The 21,480-nt window shown below is 43.8% G+C and overlaps 6 non-coding genes and 1 pseudogene across 6 annotated transcripts; all 7 read left to right on the plus strand.

Moving 5' to 3' along the window:
* The first annotated feature begins 276 nt into the window (after positions 1–276).
* Positions 277–395, plus strand: LOC125736094 (5S ribosomal RNA). The gene has a single exon (XR_007395377.1). It is a non-coding gene; the product is annotated as a 5S ribosomal RNA (ribosomal RNA).
* Positions 396–1,472: 1,077 nt separating this feature from the next.
* LOC125731783 (5S ribosomal RNA) lies at positions 1,473–1,591 on the plus strand (annotated as a pseudogene).
* A 5,928-nt stretch (positions 1,592–7,519) lies between these two features.
* Positions 7,520–7,638, plus strand: LOC125734409 (5S ribosomal RNA). Its single transcript, XR_007393722.1, has one exon. It is a non-coding gene; the product is annotated as a 5S ribosomal RNA (ribosomal RNA).
* Positions 7,639–8,715: 1,077 nt separating this feature from the next.
* Positions 8,716–8,834, plus strand: LOC125736523 (5S ribosomal RNA). The gene has a single exon (XR_007395801.1). It is a non-coding gene; the product is annotated as a 5S ribosomal RNA (ribosomal RNA).
* Positions 8,835–9,915: 1,081 nt separating this feature from the next.
* On the plus strand, positions 9,916–10,034 carry LOC125730997 (5S ribosomal RNA). The gene has a single exon (XR_007391289.1). It is a non-coding gene; the product is annotated as a 5S ribosomal RNA (ribosomal RNA).
* A 9,829-nt stretch (positions 10,035–19,863) lies between these two features.
* LOC125732356 (5S ribosomal RNA) lies at positions 19,864–19,982 on the plus strand. Its single transcript, XR_007391737.1, has one exon. It is a non-coding gene; the product is annotated as a 5S ribosomal RNA (ribosomal RNA).
* A 1,076-nt stretch (positions 19,983–21,058) lies between these two features.
* Positions 21,059–21,177, plus strand: LOC125734347 (5S ribosomal RNA). The gene has a single exon (XR_007393663.1). It is a non-coding gene; the product is annotated as a 5S ribosomal RNA (ribosomal RNA).
* The last annotated feature ends 303 nt before the right edge of the window (positions 21,178–21,480 follow it).

Raw genomic sequence — 21,480 nt, forward strand, 5'->3', positions numbered from 1 at the left:
CGGCGGGGGACGTGCGGCGATTAACCTGTGCGGTAGTGAAAAGGAGTTAAAAAGAAGGAAGTGTGCGGATGCGGAAAGAATGGAATAATTGTGGTAGGCTGCCGGCTGAGTAGTTTGGTGAATGTTTGGTGTGGGTCCGGCGCTGCCGATTGGATGGTGGTGCTGCAGTGTGAGTCAGATAAAAAAAAAAAAAAAACCAGGAGTAGGATCCAATGGGACTAACTGGCATGTATAGACGCGTGTAATGCAAAAGGGCTGTTTTTGGTAGCGTCTCTCACTTATGGCCATACCACCCTGAACACGCCAGATCTCATCCGATCTCGGAAGCCAAGCAGGGTAGGGTCTGGTTAGTACTTGGATGGGAGACCACCTGGGAATTCCAGGTGCTGTAAGCTTTTCTCACTTTTACTTCATACAGGGGGCGCTCCACTTCACGATTAATTTAAATCTATCACTCCCCTTCCATTTTACTATTTTATATATATATATATTTTTCTCTCATTCATAAAGGCAGCTTTTACACACCGTTTTACTCTAAATACTTCCTGGTAATTCTAGGTGCTGTAAGCTGTTCGTGCCTTTATTCCACCAGGGCGCGATCTTCTCACAAACTTGAAGACTGTCACTCCCCATTCACGTTTTACAACTTATTGTTAATGATAAAGAGACAGCTTTTTACACACAGTTTTAAACAAAGTACTGATATTATTCCTCTTCAACTGACCGCTTTGTTTTCTATGCAAAAACCACTTTGCCACAGAAGACTCGATATTATTGGCATAGCAAGTTCTGCTCTTCTCCTTTCAAAACTTGCTAAAAGCTGTATTTAAAAGAACAGATTGGCCGGGGTAATTCACACCCTTCAATGCCAGCTTAATGTTTAGGTTAGTGGGAATCACAGAGGAATTAGGGATGGAAACTTCTTTGCTGGTGGTAGAAGCGGTCTGGTGAATTTTTAGAGAAAAGAGGCCGTCGATGTTTGAATGTAAAAAATTGTTCTGGCTGCAGCCTGCAGTATGGACTTGTTGGTGTGTGTAGCTCCCAGTGTTCTGACAGCGCGACGTTTTGGGGAAGCATGTGATTCAGCAGCTACCAGTGGGCTTCGTGCGGCGGAGATTTTGTGGCTGTTAGCGGAGTTGATAACAGAGGGTCGTTAAGAGAAGCCTGCATGCAGTAGGCAAAGGAGTAATGTTTGCCGGCGGGGGACGTGCGGCGATTAACCTGTGCGGTAGTGAAAAGGAGTTAAAAAGAAGGAAGTGTGCGGATGCGGAAAGAATGGAATAATTGTGGTAGGCTGCCGGCTGAGTAGTTTGGTGAATGTTTGGTGTGGGTCCGGCGCTGCCGATTGGATGGTGGTGCTGCAGTGTGAGTCAGATAAAAAAAAAAAAAAAACCAGGAGTAGGATCCAATGGGACTAACTGGCATGTATAGACGCGTGTAATGCAAAAGGGCTGTTTTTGGTAGCGTCTCTCACTTATGGCCATACCACCCTGAACACGCCAGATCTCATCCGATCTCGGAAGCCAAGCAGGGTAGGGTCTGGTTAGTACTTGGATGGGAGACCTCCTGGGAATACCAGGTTCTTAAAGCTTTTCTCACTTTTACTTTATACAGGGGGCGCTCCACTTCACGATTAATTTAAATCTATCACTCCCCTTCCATTTTACTATTTTATATATATATATATTTTTCTCTCATTCATAAAGGTAGCTTTTACACACCGTTTTACTCTAAATACTTCCTGGTAATTCAAGGTGCTCTAAGCTGTTCGTGCCTTTATTCCACCAGGGCGCGATCTTCTCACAAACTTGAAGACTGTCACTCCCCATTCACGTTTTACAACTTATTGTTAATGATAAAGAGACAGCTTTTTACACACAGTTTTAAACAAAGTACTGATATTATTCCTCTTCAACTGACCGCTTTGTTTTCTATGCAAAAACCACTTCGCCACAGAAGACTCGATATTATTGGCATAGCAAGTTCTGCTCTTCTCCTTTCAAAACTTGCTAAAAGCTGTATTTAAAGAACAGATTGGCCGGGGTAATTCACACCCTTCAATGCCAGCTTAATGTTTAGGTTAGTGGGAATCACAGAGGAATTAGGGATGGAAACTTCTTTGCTGGTGGTAGAAGCGGTCTGGTGAATTTTTAGAGAGAAGAGGCCGTCGATGTTTGAATGTAGAAAATTGTTCTGGCTGCAGCCTGCAGTATGGACTTGTTGGTGTGTGTAGCTCCCAGTGTTCTGACAGCGCGACGTTTTGGGGAAGCATGTGATTCAGCAGCTACCAGTGGGCTTCGTGCGGCGGAGATTTTGTGGCTGTTAGCGGAGTTGATAACAGAGGGTCGTTGTAGTGTTGCCAGAAATGTAGTAAGGCGCTCGAATAAGCAGGCCGGAGCATATACGAATGCGTTAGAACAAAATGCTGTTTACTTAACAAAACATTACATAGAAATCATCAAGGTAGCACAGGAGCAAGCATGTCGTATACGTCTCACTCTTATTCACACTTCTTCTTCTCTCTCTTCTCTCATCCTACGGTCTCTGCCTTTTAACACTGCCACCTAATGTTCTGAGGTTGTAATTACAGTCAGTGAACACAACATCTCCTCTCTCTGTAAAAGAATACACTCTCTATACAAAGTGAATGCAAACAGGAAAACGTAGTAGTTAAATGTAATGAATTGAAATGTAGTTCTGTCAAATACAACTCTTGTGGTACCATTGCATCAGAAATCGTGAATAAAGTATCTTTACATAAGGTGCATTAACATGTAACTGTAAAATCACTGTAAACAGTAAATTACCTATACTTAAACTTGACTCTTATCTAGAGAATAAACTGAAGTACTTCGAACCTTGTAAACAGTCTTAGTTATAACAATCAAGTTACTAGAATCATCCCAGCTTCTCTTTAATCAACTATTGCATGACATAGTCCTTAAGCCACTTGGGCTTGTATTTAACACGTGGCTGTTTGTGAGAGGGGGAATGACTAACACCTGTGTGTATCAGTCGAGATGTGTCGCAGTCTTGTCCAGCCACAGGAGGAATCTTGGCAAGATGAGAGGCATTCCAAATTTTTCCATCACTCAGCAAGAAAGAATTTGGACCTATCCTCTTCCTCACGGTTGTAGGGGAAGTAAATCTAGGATGAGCTTTAGGGACGTGATTAGGCTTCCTTATCCTCACTCTCTCTCCTGGTCGAAAAGAAGGCATGCATGCGCCACGTTTAGCATCAGTGTAATGCTGCATGTTATTCTGATGTCTCTGAACTGCACGACGAGCAGAAACATCCAGCGGAGACATGGCAGATGGCAGAGGAAGAATATCCAATTTGGTGCGCATTTTCCTACCATAAAGTAGTTCATATGGTGAGGTGGAAGTTGCGGCATGTGGCGTTGCACGATACACCTGGAGCCAGTTCATAACAGTCTCATTCCATGGTTGTGACTGTTGAATGGCGGTTTGAATGCAGCTTCTCAGGGCACGATGGAATCTCTCGACAGCTCCGTTAGCAGCTGGATAGTAGACTGATGTTCTGCTATGGGAGATACCATAGGTGTGCAGGAATGATGCAAAAGCTGCAGAGGTGAACTGTGGACCATTGTCTGTGACAATGTTCTCTGGGTTACCATGACGACAGAAAATAGATGTCAGGAAGTGAATAACATCTTCAGTAGTGGCGGTATGTGAAAAGGCAACTTCTGGCCACTTTGAATAATAATCTGTCAGCGTGATAGCGTATCTACAAGCAGCAACTGCAGTGTCAAAGGGTCCAACAATATCAAGGCCAAGTTTCTTCCATGGTCCATCAGGCAGTGGGACTGGTTGCAAAGGAGCAGGGTGAGTAGAAGCTGTTTTATCATTAGCCTGGCAGAGTATACATGAAGCAATGCAAGACTGAACTTGTGAATCCATCTTTGGCCACCAGTAGAGGTCGCGCAGACGTTGTTTTGTGCGGACAATTCCTTGATGACTCTCATGTGCAAGCGTGATCAGTGTGTGTCGTAAGGAGAGTGGCACGATGAGTCTTGAGCCTCTGAGGATGTAGTTATCCTTAACGGAGAGCTCATCTCTGATCTTATAGTATAGGGCTAGTATACCACTTACTGATTTAACGGATGGAGGCCAACCACTTTCAATTTGTGAGCGCAGAGCTGACAGTTCAGGACAAGTAGAACAAGCAGAGTTGAAGTCAACCACCGGAAGGGAGCTTAGGACAGCAGAAATATGTGCCACCATCTCGGGTTCTGAATCTGAAATAGAGTCAGGAGGCGCAGGCAGGGGAAGGCGCGAGAGACAATCAGCCGTATAGTTCTGGGAGCCTGGTCGATAGACAACATCATAGTCAAAACAGAGCAGGCGTGCAGACCAGCGGGCAACCCGCATACCAGCCCGACCGATTCCCTTTGTGCTGAGCAGTGTTGTCAATGCCTGATGATCTGTGCGGAGAGTAAAACGACGTCCCCACAGGTATGTTCTCCATTTTTCTGTAGCCCACACACAAGCAAGTGCTTCTTTTTCAACAGTCGAGTATTTCCTCTCCGTTTCAGTCAGTGTGCGGGAAGCGAAAGCCACAGGCTTCTCTGTGCCATCAGGCTGTACTTGTGCAAAGACAGCTCCAAGTCCATAGTCACTTGCATCTGTGGAAATTACCGGTCGTAGAGAAGGGTTAAAAAGAGCAAGCGCAGGACTGTTCACAAGAAGTTGCTTAACTTCCTCAAAGCTGCTTTGTGCTGCAGGAGACCATGTAAATGTGTCTTTTTCACTGACACAGGCACGCATAGGAGCCACAACCGTCGCAAAGTTAGGCAGAAACTTTGAATACCAGGACACTAGGCCCAGAAACGATCTCAGGGCAACAGCGTCAGATGGAGGAGGGGCTTTCAGGACAGCATTAATGTGTTCTTGGTCAGGAAGAATGCCATCTACAGTAATGACATGACCTAGGAAGCGTAGGGAGGTTTTCCTGAAGTGACATTTGTTCTCATTGAGAACCAATCCAGCCTCCTTCAGCTTTTGGAGGACAGCGTTGAGGTTCTGGTCATGCTCAACAGGGGAGTTGCCATAGACAATAAGGTCATCCAAATAATTTTGAACACCTGGAAGACCGTTGAGAATGTCAGCCATCATTTTCTGGAAGGCTGAGGGGGCTGATGCGAGGCCATAAGGAACTCTGCAGAATCGGAACAGACCATCGTGTGTGATGAATGCTGTAAGGTCTCTGCTATCTTCATGAAGAGGCAACTGGTAGTATGCATTAGCCAGATCGATTGTAGAAAACAGCTTTGCACCTTGTAAATTTGCAAGCAGTTCATCCACATGAGGTAGAGGGTAGCAATCTGTGACCACAGCCTTGTTTGGTTCACGGAGATCTGTGCACATTCGTATTCCACCAGTTTTCCGTCCTGTAACTACAATAGGCGAAACCCAAGGTGATGCATCAATGTTCTCAATCACACCAGCTTTCAGCAAGCGGTCAAGTTCAGCTGAGACAGAAGCTCTTACAGCAAAAGGCAGGCGTCGTAATTTCTGGCGTACTGGTTTAACAGTGGGGTCAATTTTCACCTTATGCACAAAGTTTTGTGCACAACCAATGTCTGGAGTAGTAGGGATACAGGAAGCGGTTGAAACAGTCACACAGCTAACAGCAGGAGCAGTAGGGATACAGGGAGCAGATGCAGAGTTTGTGGTAAACACGGGAGGAAGGATAGTGTTACCTTCAATGCAGATGCTTAAGGCTTTCATGAGATCTCTTCCTAAAAGAGAAGTGCCCTTCTTCACCACGTAAAATGTAACTGGGGCAGTGAGAACTCCTCTACTCACTTTGACTTGTAGGCAACCAAGCACAGGAATTCTCTTCCTTGTGTAAGTCACTAACTGACTAACTGGTGGAAGCAGTGGTGTGTCATTGAAATACTGAACATAGATGTGGTGTGGCAAAATAGATACTGCTGATCCTGTGTCAACAACCATTTCATGCTCTTTGGTAAGAGAAGCAGGAGTACTGATATTGATTTTGCATGTGAGTGTATGTGGTGCATGGCAAGTGTTGTTTAAGTATAGCACAGTCAGTTTAGGTAGCTGAATCTCACGTACATCACTTGTCTTGGATGAGCGGCAAACACGAGCAAAATGTCCAACTTTATGGCAAGACTTGCAAGTTGCTTTGGCTGCAGGACACTGAGAAGAATTAGCCAGATGTGTGTTAGAACCACACCTGAAACAGCTGCGGGAAGATGTAGTGGAGGCATTGAATGGCTTATTAGGATGAATGTGCTGTGTGTATTTCTTTTTAGTGAATTGTGAACGGGGTTGTACAGCTTGCACTGGGACACTGTCGTTTCCTGTTATAGTTTTAGCTTGTTGAATAGCAGATTCTACTTGTGATGCAAGTGTTAAGGTTTTGTCCAGTGTCAGATCCGATTCGAGCAGGAGCCTCTCTCTTATGTTTGAGTTATTCACATGTTCAATCAGCTGATCACGGATCATCTCATCGGTTTTATCATCAAATCCACATTTTGAAGCGAGATCACGCAATACGGCCGCATACTGTATAATAGTCTCATGAGGTGCTTGTTTTCGCTGTCTGAAGGTATGTCGTTCCACAACAACGTTTACTTTAGGTGTATAATGTTTCTCTAAAGCAGTGACAGCAGAGTCAAAGGAGTCACCCGTATCTGGTAGCGAGTAGAAAGTCCGTTGTCCCTCGGTTCCGAGACAGTGGAGTAGCGTAGCTCTCCTGCGCGCTTCAGGCCAAGCATTTCCCGTTGCATTAATTACCAGTAGGTAGTTCTTGAAAATCCGCAGCCACATGTCGAAAGGTATCGGGGGCTCTCCCGGACACGGCAAAAACATCGGAGGTGCAGGCACGTTTCCAGCCATGGTGAGTCAGCAAAAAAAGAAGAGGTGAAAACACAAAACTCGTCGCCAAAAATGTAGTGTTGCCAGAAATGTAGTAAGGCGCTCGAATAAGCAGGCCGGAGCATATACGAATGCGTTAGAACAAAATGCTGTTTACTTAACAAAACATTACATAGAAATCATCAAGGTAGCACAGGAGCAAGCATGTCGTATACGTCTCACTCTTATTCACACTTCTTCTTCTCTCTCTTCTCTCATCCTACGGTCTCTGCCTTTTAACACTGCCACCTAATGTTCTGAGGTTGTAATTACAGTCAGTGAACACAACAGTCGTTAAGAGAAGCCTGCATGCAGTAGGCAAAGGAGTAATGTTTGCCGGCGGGGGACGTGCGGCGATTAACCTGTGCGGTAGTGAAAAGGAGTTAAAAAGAAGGAAGTGTGCGGATGCGGAAAGAATGGAATAATTGTGGTAGGCTGCCGGCTGAGTAGTTTGGTGAATGTTTGGTGTGGGTCCGGCGCTGCCGATTGGATGGTGGGGCTGTAGTGTGAGTCAGATAAAAAAAAAAAAAAGAACATTAGTAGGATCCAATGGGACCAACTGGCATGTATAGAGGCGTGTAACGCAAAAGGGCTGTTTTTGGTAGCATCTCTCGCTTACGGCCATACCACCCTAAACACGCCCGATCTCATCCGATCTCGGAAGCCAAGCAGGGTAGGGTCTGGTCAGTACTTGGATGGGAGACCTCCTGGGAATACCAGGTGCTGTAAGCTTTTCTCACTTTTACTTTATACAGGGGGCGCTCCACTTCACGATTAATTTAAATCTATCACTCCCCTTCCATTTTACTAATTTATATATATATATTTTTTTCTCTCATTCATAAAGGCAGCTTTTACACACGTTTTACTCTAAATACTGCCTGGTAATTCTAGGTGCTGTAAGCTGTTCGTGCCTTTATTCCACCAGGGCGCGATCTTCTCACAAACTTGAAGACTGTCACTCCCCATTCACGTTTTACAACTTATTGTTAATGATAAAGAGACAGCTTTTTACACACAGTTTTAAACAAAGTACTGATATTATTCCTCTTCAACTGACCGCTTTGTTTTCTATGCAAAAACCACTTCGCCACAGAAGACTCGATATTATTGGCATAGCAAGTTCTGCTCTTCTCCTTTCAAAACTTGCTAAAAGCTGTATTTAAAAGAACAGATTGGCCGGGGTAATTCACACCCTTCAATGCCAGCTTAATGTTTAGGTTAGTGGGAATCACAGAGGAATTAGGGATGGAAACTTCTTTGCTGGTGGTAGAAGCGGTCTGGTGAATTTTTAGAGAGAAGAGGCCGTCGATGTTTGAATGCAGAAAATTGTTCTGGCTGCAGCCTGCAGTATGGACTTGTTGGTGTGTGTAGCTCCCAGTGTTCTGACAGCGCGATGTTTTGGGGAAGCATCTGATTCAGCAGCTACCAGTGGGCTTGGTGCGGCGGAGATTTTGTGGCTGTTAGCGGAGTTGATAACAGAGGGTCGTTAATAGAAGCCTGCATGCAGTAGGCAAAGGAGTAATGTTTGCCGGCGGGGGACGTGCGGCGATTAACCTGTGCGGTAGTGAAAAGGAGTTAAAAAGAAGGAAGTGTGCGGATGCGGAAAGAATGGAATAATTGTGGTAGGCTGCCGGCTGAGTAGTTTGGTGAATGTTTGGTGTGGGTCCGGCGTTGCCGATTGGATGGTGGGGCTGCAGTGTGAGTCACATAAAAAAAAAAAAAAAAACCAGGAGTAGGATCCAATGGGACCAACTGGCATGTATAGAGGCGTGTAATGCAAAAGGGCTGTTTTTGGTAGCGTCTCTCGCTTATGGCCATACCACCCTGAACACGCCCGATCTCGTCTGATCTCGGGAGCTAAGCAGCGTAGGGTCTGGTCAGTACTTGGATGGGAGACCTCCTGGGAATACCAGGTGCTGTAAGCTTTTCTTACTTTTACTTTATACAGGGGGCGCTCCACTTCACGATTAATTTAAATCTATCACTCCCCTTCCATTTTACTATTTTATATATATCTATATATTTTTCTCTCATTCATAAAGGCAGCTTTTACACACCATTTTACTCTAAATACTTCCTGGTAATTCTAGGTGCTGTAAGCTGTTCGTGCCTTTATTCCACCAGGGCGCGATCTTCTCACAAACTTGAAGACTGTCACTCCCCATTCACGTTTTACAACTTATTGTTAATGATAAAGAGACAGCTTTTTACACACAGTTTTAAACAAAGTACTGATATTATTCCTCTTCAACTGACCGCTTTGTTTTCTATGCAAAAACCACTTCGCCACAGAAGACTCGATATTATTGGCATAGCAAGTTCTGCTCTTCTCCTTTCAAAACTTGCTAAAAGCTGTATTTAAAAGAACAGATTGGCCGGGGTAATTCACACCCTTCAATGCCAGATTAATGTTTAGGTTAGTGGGAATCACAGAGGAATTAGGGATGGAAACTTCTTTGCTGGTGGTAGAAGCGGTCTGGTGAATTTTTAGAGAGAAGAGGCCGTCGATGTTTGAATGTAGAAAATTGTTCTGGCTGCAGCCTGCAGTATGGACTTGTTCGTGTGTGTAGCTCCCAGTGTTCTGACAGCGCGACGTTTTGGGGAAGCATGTGATTCAGCAGCTACCAGTGGGCTTCGTGCGGCGGAGATTTTGTGGCTGTTAGCGGAGTTGATAACAGAGGGTCGTTAAGAGAAGCCTGCATGCAGTAGGCAAAGGAGTAATGTTTGCCGGCGGGGGACGTGCGGCGATTAACCTGTGCGGTAGTGAAAAGGAGTTAAAAAGAAGGAAGTGTGCGGATGCGGAAAGAATGGAATAATTGTGGTAGGCTGCCGGCTGAGTAGTTTGGTGAATGTTTGGTGTGGGTCCGGCGTTGCCGATTGGATGGTGGGGCTGCAGTGTGAGTCACATAAAAAAAAAAAAAAAAAACCAGGAGTAGGATCCAATGGGACCAACTGGCATGTATAGAGGCGTGTAATGCAAAAGGGCTGTTTTTGGTAGCGTCTCTCGCTTATGGCCATACCACCCTGAACACGCCCGATCTCATCTGATCTTGGAAACTAAGCAGTGTAGGGACTGGTTAGTACTTGGATGGGAGACCACCTGGGAATACCAGGTGCTGTAAGCTTTTCTCACTTTTACTTTATACAGGGGGCGCTCCACTTCACGATTAATTTAAATCTAGCACTCCCCTTCCATTTTACTATTTTATATATATATATTTTTTCTCTCTTTCATAAAGGCAGCTTTTAGAAACCGTTTTACTCTAAATACTTCCTGGTAATTCTAGGTGCTGTAAGCTGTTCGTGCCTTTATTCCACCAGGGCGCGATCTTCTCACAAACTTGAAGACTGTCACTCCCCATTCACGTTTTACAACTTATTGTTAATGATAAAGAGACAGCTTTTTACACACAGTTTTAAACAAAGTACTGATATTATTCCTCTTCAACTGACCGCTTTGTTTTCTATGCAAAAACCACTTCGCCACAGAAGACTCGATATTATTGGCATAGCAAGTTCTGCTCTTCTCCTTTCAAAACTTGCTAAAAGCTGTATTTAAAAGAACAGATTGGCCGGGGTAATTCACACCCTTCAATGCCAGCTTAATGTTTAGGTTAGTGGGAATCACAGAGGAATTAGGGATGGAAACTTCTTTGCTGGTGGTAGAAGCGGTCCGGTGAATTTTTAGAGAGAAGAGGCCGTCGATGTTTGAATGTAGAAAATTGTTCTGGCTGCAGCCTGCAGTATGGACTTGTTGGTGTGTGTAGCTCCCAGTGTTCTGACAGCGTGACGTTTTGGGGAAGCATGTGATTCAGCAGCTACCAGTGGGCTTCGTGCGGCGGAGATTTTGTGGCTGTTAGCGGAGTTGATAACAGAGGGTCGTTAAGAGAAGCCTGCATGCAGTAGGCAAAGGAGTAATGTTTGCCGGCGGGGGACGTGCGGCGATTAACCTGTGCGGTAGTGAAAAGGAGTTAAAAAGAAGGAAGTGTGCGGATGCGGAAAGAATGGAATAATTGTGGTAGGCTGCTGGCTGAGTGTTAGGTTGAAGAAACTGTTAGTAATCATTTGTTATCATTTCTGTATAATCAGCAATGAGTGTAAATATGTATATACATTATTTTGTTTTTCTTTACCTTCATACTTTAGATTATATTAGTTTACACGTATCCTGAGCACGTGTTTAAATAGTTGTCCACCTGAGTAAAACCAGAACTTCTTCTTCTCTCACAGTCTTTTCTTTGTTCTCACTCCAAGACCCCTGCCCCCCATTGACTATAAATAAAGATGCCAAGGGGAACCACCCTTTGTAACACATTCCTTTGTAGCCTAGCATGCAGAGAGTGTGGTTACCCTTGTGCAAGTAAAACTCTAAGTGTGTTGTCTCGTAATTAATGGTGTGTACAGAGTTGGAGTGGAAAGCCTGTCGCTTTCTCCAACATATACTGTATTGTAGTTTGGTCCTGTGTGCAGGGTTGGAGTGGAAAGCCTGACGCTTTCTCCAACATATTATTTGGTCCTTCGAGCCGGATCCGAGGACACCTGACGACATCGCCAGCGCACCGAGAGGAGCGACACCGAAGTCTGTCGACAGCCACTCGGAGACGGGTGCAAGAAAGACCTGTGACGTGAATTCGTCATCAGGCCGGTGGTTAGAACTGCGCTCGACGTCTGGTGATGTCTGACGGACCTCGGTGGCGGAACACAGGCACACAGGACAGGTGAGACAACAAAGGTTATTCAGCTAAATAACCGGGTCAATTGACGTGGGTTAGGCTTAGCCGTAATTAAGCAGAAAAGGGGTTAGGCTTAGCCGTAATTAAGCAGAAAAGGGGTTAGGCTTAGCCGTAATTAAGCGAAATATGAACATGCATGTATTGTGTGAATGACTGGACTAAGACTATTATAGAGGCTTAGAGTTGCTTTGGTCAGTCCATTTCTTATTTTGCCTGGTGGGAAAGAAGTACTGGTGATTGAAGGATCAAGAACGGGTTTCATCCCTGAAAACCGATACCGCTGCACGAACAGCGTGCAGTAGAAGGCCGTATTGGTGTCCTCCCATATATCTCGTACCAGTGAAATTCCACCCAGGACCTGTGTAGTGCGGAGACGGGAAAGAAAAAAAATGGGAAAGAATCAGAGTAAGAGGATTGAACTAGAGGGAGATGAGAAGTTTATGGAAGGATATAAACCAGGTTCAGGACAAATAAGTAATCAGAGGTGGAGAAAAAAACATGGGTTTGAAGGGAAACTCCACACTCCAGATATCTTAAAATTACAAGGAAATTTAAGACTAGAAATGTTACAAACCTTGAAGAAAGGAAAATTGGAGAAAAGGAAAAAAGAATATAAGTATTCAGATAATTGGTTGGAACAAAGTAAGTTAAGAGATGTACGTAGAAAGCAGAAAAAGGATGATAGAAAGGATAAATTAACTGCAGCCGCTCTAGTCACTTTAGATGATGAGACGGTGGCCAAAATAAAACATAGAGAAAATAGACCACCAGCACCGCCACTATTGCCTGCCCCCATGCAACCCGTAGATAGAAGGGAAATAAAACAACCATCAGCTATGGGCACAATACCAAAGAAGCCATCAGCTCTTCCTTCTTCCCCCATTATAACTAGGAGTAGAGATCCTACGTTATACCCTGTGCGCGATCTAGCTACTGCTAAGGTTCGATGGCATCCGCGAAATGAAGGCATTGATATTGATAGTGAAGAGGAAGAAATAGAATTACAATGCCCCCTAGTGGAGGTGGCAAACCCTAATAGAGAGCCAGATGGAGGACCTGAAACAATGTTAGTCTATAGACCATGGACAGCTGAAGATAGAACGGCAGCATTAAAGGGAATACCTCCTGTTGATGAAGGGGTACCAGAATTTTGGACAGCAATATTGGAACTACAGAGCAGTTTCCACCTGAATGGTAGAGAAATGTTCCAATGTTTAAGACAGCTGTTCAATCATAAATGGGGAAGAGTAGCAGGAGACTTTACTGGTCATGGACCAGACAATCAACCACTTGCACATAATTCACAAGCTCTGCAACAGAGTATGCAGCAATTACATGGAAGGATAGAGACAGTGTTTATGAGACGAGCAGATTATGGCAGAATTGCACAATGCAAGCAAAAAGATGGAGAAGAGCCAGAGGATTTTATGGATAGGATGAGAGTGGTGTTTAGAGGGAATTCAGGAATTCCTCATAATGAGGAAAATGGAGGAGTTTATCAGCAACAGTTAAAACGTGCGTTCATCACAGGGCTAAAACCTGAACTGAAGAGATACATAGATAAACATTGGGTACATCAGAATACTGGTTCAGTGCAGCAAGCCCTAGAATATGCCCAACACGCCCATACAGCACAAAAACAGAAATCAGACGCAGTGTTTGCTGCTAATGATACTGTTGCAATAATACATATGAATCCTCCGGGGAGGGGAGGGTTCAGAGGAAGGTCACGAGGTCGAGGAAGGGGGAGAGGTGCTTTTAGGAGCAATCAGCGAAATTTATTACAGCAAGATAACACTTGCTGGACATGCGGAAAACTTGGGCACTTAGCTAGGCAATGTAGAACCAAGTTTATAAACAACCCAAATTCCACAGAGAATCAATGACAATTAGCCTGTGAACTATCAAAAGAGCCAGATAAGCTGCAAAAACAGGATGAGACAGAAGAGATAGATTTGCAAGCAGTTTGCCAACTGCTAGCACTAAAACAACTTGAAGAACTACCAAAACGAAGGCTTATTATAAATGGGAAAATATATGAGTGCCTATGTGATACAGGAGCCTGTAGAACAGTGTTAACCACTAGCCCTCCAAGGGTCACCTTTTCCTCGTCCTCCATAAATATCCGAACTGCAGGAGGCCAAGCCAAAAGTCATCAATTGACAAATCCAGTTAGCATAAAAGATGAGGAAACAGAGTTAGAATGTCACGCCCAAGTGCTAATAAGCCCTTCATGTCCAGTCAATCTGTTAGGAAGGGATCTTATGATACAAATGGGTATTAGTGTGATTGCAACACCCACTGGCATGAAGGCTATAGTAGAAAAGCAAACTTTCGTGATACATGGCATGTCAGCTCCACAGTATTATTGGTCCCTAGATCTGGGGGGGACAGCACAGACACGTGAAATATTGAGAAAAACTAGAGAAAAGCAGTCCCCTAAACAAACCCAGTTCATGCCTGACGATGCCTTACACGTCACTATGTGGTACAAAGGCACCCCAGGACCAGATTATGCCTATGACAAAACGTTTCATGCCCTTCAAGACACTTGTATCACCTTACAACATATATATGTTAACTCCACTACTGGCTTTTCTGCTGCTTCAGTCATCTTATCTAATAAACAACAGGCTGTGTTCAGAGGGGGAACACCACACGTATCTCTATCAAAACCACCTCAGATGCAGTGGAAGGATGTAGAGATGTTCTTACGAGATTCCATGCACAGTTACAATGACTACCAACCCGTACCTGGCTCCTTTTGGAGCTATGACAAAAAACACAATGTGTGGCGGTTTCCTTTGGGATGGAGAGTTCAAACCACTCTCACCACACACTTGCAGGACCCAACCTGACAAATTTTTCCAACCCTGGAGGAGGGATCATGTCCAGATCTAGATCGCCTCCCGGAAGGGTTGTGGTCGTCCTCCCCCACTGATGTAGGACTGGTAAAGGGGTTTCCACCTTACAAAGTAATTGTGAAATCAGAACACCGTCCGGTAGTTAGACAATACCCGTTAAAACCTGAAGCAGAGAAAGGTATAGCCCCTGTAGTGCAGGATATGTTGGCATCAGGAATATTGCGAGAGGCTCCTGAGGCCACTTGCAATACTCCTATCTTCCCCGTCCAGAAGGGACATACAGGGAAATGGCGCATGGTGCAGGATTTAAGACCAGTAAATGAAATAGTACAACATGCTGCACCAGATGTGCCTAATCCACACCTTTTGTTAAATTCCTTGTCCCCTGACAAGAAGTATTTTTCAGTAGTGGATCTGAGTAATGCCTTTTTCTCAGTACCACTACATCCTGATTCACAACACTTATTTGGTTTCACTTATAAAGGACATAAATACACATACACTAGACTCCCTCAAGGGTTTTCAGAAAGTCCACATGTATATATACAATGGCACTACGGTATTCAATGAGTTCCTGTAAAATACCGTCCCATAGTCAAGTGCTATTGTATGTAGATGATATATTAATTGCTTCAGATACAAAACAGCATTGCAAAGAAGCCACACTGTTAGTGTTACAGCATTTGTATGATACAGGACATAAGGCATCAAAACAAAAATTACAGTATTGCAGAGAGGAAGTTATATATCTTGGACATAAACTCTCCCAAAAAGGTCGATCGTTATTAGAAACTAGAAAACAGGCAATACAAGAGGCACCAAAGCCAAAGACTAAACAGCAAATGATGTCCTTCTTAGGACTTTGCAATTATTGCAGGGAATGGTTACCTGATTATGCTGCACTCGTTCAACCTTTACAAACCCTGATTTATGGGAAGGACATGGCACTGAAAGATAAAATTCAGTGGACAAAAGAAGGAGAATTGGCATTCACAAATCTAAAAATGATGTTACAAACTAATGTGACACTTGCTCTGCCAGATTATCAACAACCATTTACCCTATGTGTTGATGCAAATCAAGGGTATATGAAGGCAGTATTAACACAGCCATTCGGCGCAAAAGAGAGGCCATTAGCGTTCTATTCTAAACGATTAGATGCAGTGGCAGCTGGTTTTCCGCAGTGTTTGCAGGCATGTGCAGCTGCTGCAGAAGCAGTGAAATTATCAGCAGAATTAGTGTTGTGTCACCCACTCACTTTGAAGGTGCCACATTCAGTTTCTTTAGTTTTACTGCAGACGCCACTGCCATTCCTCACACATGTTAGACATCTGACCCTAGTCTCACTCCTGCTTTCACAGTCAAACATCACAATACAGCGATGTGGTCCTCTCAACCCTAGCACCCTTCTTCCGACAGCGGAAGATGGAGAGCCACATTCGTGCAAAGCAGTTGTGGAAGAACAAACCAAACCAAGAGCAGATATTTTACAGACCCCAATACCAGATTCAACGGTTGTTTTTGTAGATGGATCAGCATCAAAAAATGACATGGGGAAGAACAAGGTCGGATATGCTGTAGTTACATCTACTGAAGTGTTGGAGGCCAATGCACTTCCCCCTGCTTGTTCAGCACAAGTGGCTGAACTCTATGCTGTAATTAGGGCATGCGAGCTCTTCAAAAACAAGCCACTTACAATATACACTGATAGTCAATATGTGTTTGGAGCTGTTCATCACCATGCAAGAGTGTGGAAAAATAGAGGATTCAAGACATCGCAAGGAACATCTTTAACTCATACGAACCTATTACTCAGGTTGTTAGATGTTGTGCAATTACCATATTGCCTTGCGATATGCAAATGTAAGGCACACCAAACTGATGCTTCCGCAATAGCTAAAGGAAACAGTTTTGCGGACATGACGGCAAAAAGTGCTGCACAAAAACAACCTGCCTTAAATGTTACAGATGTCTTGTTGATAGATAGTGATGTACTATGTGATGCACAGACTCATGCACCTAAAACAGAAATACAGAGCTGGATTAAGAGAGGAGCAATACAACAAGGGAAAACTTATTATATGAATGACAAGCCCATCCTACCAAAAAATTTATACAAGACAGCTGCCTTAGTGAGCCATGGACACACCCATGTCTCAACAGGAGGGATGGTACATATTATCCAACAATACTTTTATACTATAAATTTTTCTGATTATGCAAAACAATTTTGTCGAGCGTGCTTAATTTGCTGTAAACACAATGCACAAGGCAACATAAGGCCAAAACGTGGCCAGTTTCCCGCAGCTGAATATCCATTTCAAATTGTACATATGGATTTCATTGAATTATCTTAGTCACAAGGGAAGAAGTACTGTCTAGTCATTATAGACACCTTTTCTAAGTGGGTAGAAATATACCCTGTAAAACACTGTGATGCAATGACCGTTGCAAAATGTTTGGTAGGCCATTATTTCCCTACCTATGGCATACCTCATATTATAAGATCGGACAATGGGACTCATTTTGTGAATCAAACCATGTCCCTTTGCTCACAAGCACTCGGGTTTACGATCAAAAATCATTGCGCTTATCACCCCCAGAGCGCAGGCTTAGTGGAAAGGACCAACGGCACCATTAAAACAAGACTCAGAAAGACAGTGGAAGAGACAAAAAGACCGTGGCCAGAATGTTTGTCTCTAGTAAAATTATGGATGAGAATAACTCCCACTCCTGCAGGATTGACACCATTTGAAATAGTGTATGGTAGACCGTTTCCCTTAGCAACCGAAATGAGTGATATAGGAAAAGCAGACAGAGAAAATACGTTAGCCGATTGGATGCGTAAGCTATTATCATCACAACAAAAACATAACCCCAGTAGTCTGCCAGTAAATTCTGTTTCTGTTCAACAGGATAATCTGCAGCCAGGAGATTGGATCCTGGTCAAGGTCCTGTTGCGAAAGGATTGGAGCACACCCCGGTGGGACGGACCCTATCAAGTCCTGCTCACAACACCAACAGCGGTGAAAATAGCAGAGCGACCTTCCTGGATACATAAGAGTCACTGTAAGCCCATCAAGCCCGTATCAGAGACCTCTGTACCTTCGGAGTAGCAGTGGAAGTCCGCTACAAAGGCGCAGCAATCAATAGGATACTGACGTCTCAACCCGGTGAAGAAAACAGCTGATCTGCACTCCATTTAGAATGGCTCTGATTGGGTGGGGATGTGGTAAGGTAACTCTCGGTGTAATTCTCTTTATGGGAATTGTTGGTCTGCTTCTGCACTCACCAGAGCAGGTGTTTCGCCCACCTAGATGGACACATGATGGTTCTCACCTGAGACCTATCTCCACAAATGAGACCCATCCTTTCCTACAAAATTACTGGTACTGTTATGTTTATGATTCAGCAAAGAAAGACAATTTAACTAATTGTTATGTCTGTACCCACATGCCATCTCATGCCGATGGATTAACTATATATGGGAAACCTATGAATAAGTCACAAGCAAAGTGTGCTGCCTCTTTTGCAGGTGTAGGCTATCAGCATGATAATATAAAAATAAATGACACAGATCCATATACTGCTGGTTTGGATAATGGCGTATGTGCACAGCAGTTTTGGATCGATTTTGCTATAAAAGTGTCAAATATATCCTTACCTTTATCTGTCCACCTGAACATGGACCCTAAAACATTTAATCACTCAATGTGTTATGACCAAATGAACGGCACCCACCATATGGGGAACACCACCAACTGTGCCCAAATACTAGTACACGGAGAAGGTGCCCCGGTAAACATAAGTGGATTTAGTAATGGCACCTACTGGGTGCAAGGAGTAGCTTGGTTATGTGGACCCCGCGCATATTTCGTTTTGCCCTATAACTGGTATGGTGTGTGCGCTCCAATCTTTGTGTCAGACCATACTTTCCTGGTGTCACTGTCGTCTACACCAGCGAACCGCAGGCGCCGGTCCATCATAACTACAGCTTCTCTCCGTCCTCATGACAGTGTCTGGGGTTCAGATGTTCCCCAGGAGTTCAAACATTGGTCTACAGACCAGAAAGTATTAATGTCTCTTTTTCCCTGGGTAGGAACAGCAAAGAATACGTTACGATTAGAAACTATTGATTATCGTTTGGGGCTGTTCATAAATAACTCCATCATAATAAATGAGCAACAGAATGGAGAGATAGATGCTATTAAACAGATGGTCATTCAGAATAGAATGGTTTTAGACATACTTACTGCTGCACAAGGTGGTGTGTGCGTGCTCTTAAATAATACCTGCTGTACATATATTCCCGATAATGTGCACTCACCCAACATGACTACAGCCTTGGACCGTCTGCGAGAACTTCAAAAGATCATGACCTTAGACCCTCATGCTGGCCCCTCATGGTTGAATTGGTTTCTTACTGGGTCCTGGTGGCAGTTACTGCTAAAGTTCTCACTCCCCATTCTTGTTACATTATTATTTGTATGTTGTTGTTTCATTTGTATTATACCCTGCCTCCGTTCCATGATACAACATACTTTTAGTTCTGTTTTTCTGCTATACACTGCAGAAGAACGAATGGATTTACTAACCTTGTCTAGCCCTCTTAATAATGATGATGATGTGATCTGAATGACGGTTGTGCTGAAAGTGTTTTTGCAATTTGTACAATACTGATGCTTCTGATCATACTGTCATGATAAACAGGAGGGACTGTTAGGTTGAAGAAACTGTTATTAATCATTTGTTATCATTTCTGTATAATCAGCAATGAGTGTAAATATGTATATACATTATTTTGTTTTTCTTTACCTTCATACTTTAGATTATATTAGTTTACACGTATCCTGAGCACGTGTTTAAATAGTTGTCCACCTGAGTAAAACCAGAACTTCTTCTTCTCTCACAGTCTTTTCTTTGTTCTCACTCCAAGACCCCTGCCTCCCATTGACTATAAATAAAGGTGCCAAGGGGAACCACCCTTTGTAACACATTCCTTTGTAGCCTAGCATGCAGAGAGTGTGGTTACCCTTGTGCAAGTAAAACTCTAAGTGTGTTGTCTCGTGATTAATGGTGTGTACAGAGTTGGAGTGGAAAGCCTGTCGCTTTCTCCAACATATACTGTATTGTAGTTTGGTCCTGTGTGCAGGGTTGGAGTGGAAAGCCTGACGCTTTCTCCAACACTGAGTAGTTTGGTGAATGTTTGGTGTGGGTCCGGCGCTGCCGATTGGATGGTGGGGCTGCAGTGTGAGTCAGATAAAAAAAAAAAAAAAAACATTAGTAGGATGCAATGGGACCAACTGGCATGTATAGAGGCGTGTAATGCAAAAGGGCTGTTTTTGGTAGCGTCTCTTGCTTGCGGCCATACCACCCTGAACACGCCCGATCTCATCTGATCTCGGAAGCTAAGCAGGGTAGGGTCTGATTAGTACTTGGATGGGAGACCACCTGGGAATACCAGGTGCTGTAAGCTTTTCTCACTTTTACTTTATACAGGGGGCGCTCCACTTCACGATTAATTTAAATCTAGCACTCCCCTTCCATTTTACTATTTTATATATATATATATTTTTTCTCTCTTTCATAAAGGCAGCTTTTAGAAACCGTTTTACTCTAAATACTTCCTGGTAATTCTAGGTGCTGTAAGCTGTTCGTGCCTTTATTCCACCAGGGCGCGATCTTCTCACAAACTTGAAGACTGTCACTCCCCATTCACGTTTTACAACTTATTGTTAATGATAAAGAGACAGCTTTTTACACACAGTTTTAAACAAAGTACTGATATTATTCCTCTTCAACTGACCGCTTTATTTTCTATGCAAAAACCACTTCGCCACAGAAGACTCGATATTATTGGCATAGCAAGTTCTGCTCTTCTCCTTTCAAAACTTGCTAAAAGCTGTATTTAAAAGAACAGATTGGCCGGTAATTCACACCCTTCAATGCCAGCTTAATGTTTAGGTTAGTGGGAATCACAGAGGAATTAGGGATGGAAACTTCTTTGCTGGTGGTAGAAGCGGTCTGGTGAATTTTTAGAGAGAAGAGGCCGTCGATGTTTGAATGTAGAAAATTGTTCTGGCTGCAGCCTGCAGTATGGACTTGTTGGTGTGTGTAGCTCCCAGTGTTCTGACAGCGCGACGTTTTGGGGAAGCATGTGATTCAACAGCTCCCAGTGGGCTTCGTGCGGCGGAGATTTTGTGGCTGTTAGCGGAGTTGATAACAGAGGGTCGTTAAGAGAAGCCTGCATGCAGTAGGCAAAGGAGTAATGTTTGCCGGCGGGGCACGTGCGGCGATTAACCTGTGCGGTAGTGAAAAGGAGTTAAAAAGAAGGAAGTGTGCGGATGCGGAAAGAATGGAATAATTGTGGTAGGCTGCCGGCTGAGTAGTTTGGTGAATGTTTGGTGTGGGTCCGGCGCTGCCGATTGGATGGTGGTGCTGCAGTGTGAGTCAGATAAAAAAAAAAAAAAAACCAGGAGTAGGATCCAATGGGACTAACTGGCATGTATAGACGCGTGTAATGCAAAAGGGCTGTTTTTGGTCACGTCTCTCGCTTATGGCCATACCACCCTGAACACGCCCGATCTCATCCGATCTCGGAAGCCAAGCAGGGTAGGGTCTAGTTAGTACTTGGATGGGAGACCTCCTGGGAATACCAGGTGCTGTAAGCTTTTCTCACTTTTACTTTATACAGGGGGCGCTCCACTTCACGATTAATTTAAATCTATCACTCCCCTTCCATTTTACTATTTTATATATATATATATATTTTTCTCTCATTCATAAAGGCAGCTTTTACACACCGTTTTACTCTAAATACTTCCTGGTAATTCTAGGTGCTGTAAGCTGTTCGTGCCTTTATTCCACCAGGGCGCGATCTTCTCACAAACTTGAAGACTGTCACTCCCCATTCACGTTTTACAACTTATTGTTAATGATAAAGAGACAGCTTTTTACACACAGTTTTAAACAAA

This window comes from Brienomyrus brachyistius, chromosome 2 (assembly GCF_023856365.1).
Source record: "Brienomyrus brachyistius isolate T26 chromosome 2, BBRACH_0.4, whole genome shotgun sequence".
Classification (NCBI taxonomy): domain Eukaryota; kingdom Metazoa; phylum Chordata; class Actinopteri; order Osteoglossiformes; family Mormyridae; genus Brienomyrus; species Brienomyrus brachyistius.